This window comes from Nicotiana sylvestris, chromosome 4, assembly GCF_000393655.2.
Source record: "Nicotiana sylvestris chromosome 4, ASM39365v2, whole genome shotgun sequence".
Taxonomy (NCBI): domain Eukaryota; kingdom Viridiplantae; phylum Streptophyta; class Magnoliopsida; order Solanales; family Solanaceae; genus Nicotiana; species Nicotiana sylvestris.
The window spans coordinates 32,936,403-32,940,636 of NC_091060.1; positions in this window are offsets into that span (position 1 = coordinate 32,936,403).

Genomic DNA, 4,234 nt, shown 5'->3' on the forward strand with positions numbered 1-4,234 from the left:
CTCTTTCGGGGTGTGAAATGTGAACATATAGAGGGGATGCTTCTTGGAAGCTGCTTTGCTTCATTCGACGGACAGAGAGTCGGAAAACTTTGGTTTTTTTTTTGGGTCAAAGTGGACTTTTAATTAATTTGCTTTTGGTCATTCTATTTTAATATGTACCTTATCACATAGATACCTCATATATATGTTGGGCTAACTGGGGAAATAGTTGGGCAAACTGGTGATGATTTCACATTTGGCTGGATAGTACAAATTAGGAATTTTTACCTCTTATAGCAAATGTTAACACCTTATTTATTTTAAATAAATACCATTTAAAAAAAATTATATTCTATATATACCTTTTAAGGTTTATAACAAAATATTTAATTTTGGTTAGCTCCTAGCCCTAAGCCACTAAATAAGCTAATGAGTTACACTATTTTCTTTTTCTCTCTACTTTGATACATCCCATTTTCTTTCCCCATCACATTCTCTCTTTCCTCTCTCCTCCTTCTTTCTTCTCTTTTTCTCCCGATTTTTTTCTTCCCTGCTTTTAAAAACCCTAGCAGGGGCTATTTTCCACCAGATACGGCCGACGACCACTTCCCCCTTCCTTGTTGAATCACCCCTAACCCCCTCCTCAGACCGACGATGTATTTTACCCGTCAATAATGACCCAACAATCATCCTTAGTATTGTGCTGAGAGACTTCTTCCATTGTGAATAGCTTCGTCAGTGTTGGCATTTTCTCTCAATTAACTTTTAGTGGCTTTTTTACTTGCAAATTTCTCTTCTCTCAAACAAGTTACTAATAAACCCTATATGGCTGAAATACTATACAGAATACTATGGTCTTGGCGGCCGTGGTTTTCGTGTTAAAGGGGGCATGGATATCGGTGGATTGGGAGTTAGGGCTAAGCAACTTGATTTTCTGTTAATATATTTTAATGTATTTTTATGTATTTCATTGTATACATTGTCTTTTTTTCATTATAATTCAATGTATCTCGTTGTATTCCATGTATATCAATGTATTCACTGTTTTTTTTTCATTGTATTTCAATGTATCCCGCTATATTCTATGTATTTCATTATATTCACTGTCTCGCTATATGCCACGAATGTATTCATACGTTTTTTTAATTAATATAATTTATGTATTCATATGTATTATATAATTTCTCTGAAGATTGCTACATTTTTGGGGTATTTTTCGGTTGAGAATCTTTTTTATAACTGAAAATATAAAATTTGTGTTATAATTGAGTTTGTTAAGTTATATTAGGAGTCTATTATGTTAATTGATTCACTTTTCGTTTTAAAAACAGTGTAATCCCCTATTTCACGCCGTGAATACAGTCGAATACAATAATCTGTCCAGCTGTAATTTAATGTTTCACTCCATGAATACAGTCGAATACACTCGAATACAACAACTGATTAGCTGGACTTCCCTGATTCACGCCTATTTTTGCTACTGTATTCATGAATACAATAGCTTAAATACATCAATTACATCTTATAACCACATAATATGTATCTATAATCCGTAATATAGCAAATAGTACCTATAGATGGCTAATTACTGCTAAAAGATAGTGTTTTATGAAAATTGCTCTACAAATTATTACTTATTCGATTGTGGGAAGCTAAATCACATAACCTAAACAATAGCATGGATTGAAAATTATTGCTTAAAAAAAGAAAAAGAGAAAAGAAAATAAAAGTCATGAACTGCAAGTTACCTAATATCAACATATGCAAGTCCTATGAAAGAACAAAAACATATGATCAGAGCGAATGAGTAGGCCCACGAATCTTATGGTGGACCGTTACGGTTGGAATTTTTTGGTCAAAGTGGACTTTTAATTAATTTGCTTTTGGTCATTCTACTTTGGGATTTTTTCCTAACTATACCATATATGAAACCTCATTACCCCAAATGTACATAGTTTGTTAATTACCCGCCCAGTCCACACTTTAACTACAATTTATATATCATTCGACTATTAAGCATTAAAAGGGCAGAATATTCCCTAAAAACGCGCTAAAATTAAGGAGAGAATCTTGGTGTTAATTGATTCTACATTAAATTCAATTTTTAAAAAGGGAAAGGAGATTTCTCATCTGCGTATTTTTCTCCAGAACTACAATTCAAATTCTCGAAAAAAAAAGAACGAACAATTCAAATTTTCGAGTTTCAACAACTCAAAGTTGAAAAAATCTGTTCTTCCATATATTTTCCACCATTGATAGCCATTAAAAAGCTTGAAAGCTTTGAATTCAAATTTGGGTTTTCAAAAATCATTATTTGTTTGGATTGGGTGTTGTTGTAAATAATTCGGAATATGTTTAGGAGTTTATATCTCAATTTTGAGGGGTTTTGGTGAAGATTAGACTTGGTTTTGACTGAATTTCAGATTGAAACTCGAAGAAGAAGAAGAAGAAGAAGAAGAAGAAGAAGAAGAAGAAGAAGAAGAAGAAGAAGAAGAAGAAGAAGAAGAAGAAGAAGAAATTGTAGATAAATTGTAGATTGGGAAGAGTAAAACTTCTACAAATCTTCTACAATTATGTCGAAAATGCCAATTATGCTACAATTGAAATGGGAATTGAGATATTAAAATTCAATGTATCCACTTTGTAGATATCTACAAATTTTCTACAAAAAATCTACAAAGAAACTACAAATAAGTTTACGTATGTATAAAGTAGTATTGTTTTGAAGGGTATCTACAAAATTACTACATTTATTGTACAATTACACTACAATCTATGTTGAAAAAAAATGTTGACTACAAAATTTTCTCTTTATCTACAAAATTTCTACAAATAAACTACAAATCAATTTTTTCAGGATTGATGAAGAACAAAACAGCAGAAGATGCAGAAGATGGGCCACCGGAGTTGCTCTTTATTCATGGTGTCCACACAAGTAAAATTTCTAACTTCTCATGGAACCCATGTGAAGACTAGGTCGTCGCTAGTGTTGCTGAAGACAATATACTACAAATCTGACAGATGACGGAAAACATCTACCACGATGAAGATGATATACTCAATGGGTTTCATCTCTGTATTTTTTGAGAAGAAGAAGGAATGAAAAAGAGAAAGAAATGGGAGGGGGGAAACGAATATGGTCAGATCTTAGGAATTAAGGGGAGAGAGAAACGTGAGGTATATGGATACCTTTAATTAAGGAGTAAAAACTGCCCATTAATTAGACCCTTAATTAAGTATGGTATAGGATTGGTAATTTGGTATACGGGTTTGTAATTAAATCAAACCTTAAACATTGAGAGTAATAAGGTTTCATAAATGGTATACATAAGTAAAAATCCCTTCTATTTTAATATGTACCTTATCACATAGATACCTCATATATATTCTTTAAAACTAAACTAGTAACACCTTTGTAGAATAAAATTATATTATTGAAATTTATATTTGGGTGGATTTTTCATTATTAAAAAAAAAAAGTTAAGTGTAAAATTTAATATACGAAGAGTATATATGTAATTAAGTTATATTACAGGGATGTCTAATGTAATTGACCTTTATAAATAAGCTTCTTCTAACTTGCCGATTCATTAACGAGTTGAAAGATAAGGAAGATATGGGAAGCTGCAACTGCGACGTAAGCTTGCTCGTCGACGGCGACGGTGATGTTTCTGCGACTCCGACATCGAAATGGCGGCTAAAGTGGCGTTTGTTTATCCATGCAATCGGAATACTACTTGCCGCCGGACGAACTCAGTTGGAGGTATATTCTGCGTTATTATAACTCATACGTTGTCACTTTCTCTGTAAATTTTAAAATTGCCGGATCGTTTGTACTACGTACAGATCTACAGTTCTTGCTCATTAATCCCATTTACCCATATTCTTCCCTAATGATCAGAAATATACCGGTAGCCTAGCAGAGGCAGGCAGAATCAAGATTTTATAATTATGGTTTTCTATAATGATTTTAAGTTAATGAACTGAGTTTCAAGTTAAATATTTAGTAAATTCTTTTAATAGACAAGAGTTGGTTGCTCTAGTGGTGAGTATCCTCCAATTTTAACCAAGAGGTTGTCATGAGTTGCTGTCACCCCAAGAACAAATGGGGAGTTCTTGGAGGGAGGATGGGGTAAGGTCTGCAAACCTCTTTGAGCCTCAGGTGCCAAATCTACGACCTAATTGCAACAACATTTCTACCCCTTGTGTAGACAGAATCCAATAACAACTAGTACGTCTCAATCTTAAAACCAAA